This window comes from Anneissia japonica, unplaced genomic scaffold, assembly GCF_011630105.1.
Source record: "Anneissia japonica isolate Jap-2015-1 unplaced genomic scaffold, ASM1163010v1 scaffold118990_len648_cov168, whole genome shotgun sequence".
In the NCBI taxonomy this organism is placed as follows: Eukaryota; Metazoa; Echinodermata; class Crinoidea; order Comatulida; family Comatulidae; genus Anneissia; species Anneissia japonica.
The window spans coordinates 1-639 of NW_022701545.1; the positions used below are offsets into that span (position 1 = coordinate 1).

Sequence of the window (639 nt, forward strand, 5' to 3'; positions counted from 1 at the left end):
TTGTTCGGCTCTTCTCCCAGAAGTTGTCGCCAGCTACGACTTAGGTTTTTATTTTTATTTTTTTTAAAGATAAACAATAAAACGTTTTAAGTCAAAAGTGTGATTGTGAGCTCGATGATCGAAGTGTTGCACTGTTGGTGCACCCTTGTCTACGGCCATACTACCTTCAAAACACCGGTTCTCGTCCGATCAACGAAGTTAAGCAACGTCGGGTCTGGTTAGTACTTGGATGGGAGACCGCTTGGGAATACCGGGTGCTGTAGACATCATTTATTTTTTTTCTAGAAAATTAATTTTACCAATAGTAGCGCATCCATAGCTCTTATAATATTTTCCTAATGCAGGCGTCACTTTGAAGCCTGGACCCACCCTCCTTAGAGGCCGCCAAATAACGTCGAAGTCTAAGGTCAATAAATTTGCTGTTGTAGTGAAATCCTAACGTTCTTTTTTATCTTGAGTGAGTGAAGCTTTACCTATAAATTTGATGAAAGGTATGAAGCCTTGACGAGTAATTTGTGTTTTCTGGTGATTCGAGATCGAATGCATAGCTATTAAAGTTGATGAATGGTGTAAAGCTTTGACGAGTAATTTGTGTTTTAATGGTGATGTGAGATCGAATCCACTATTATTATACATGAT

General features: G+C 38.8%; 1 pseudogene; it reads left to right on the forward strand.

Moving 5' to 3' along the window:
• Positions 1-147: 147 nt before the first annotated feature.
• On the forward strand, positions 148-266 carry LOC117103603 (annotated as a pseudogene).
• The last annotated feature ends 373 nt before the right edge of the window (positions 267-639 follow it).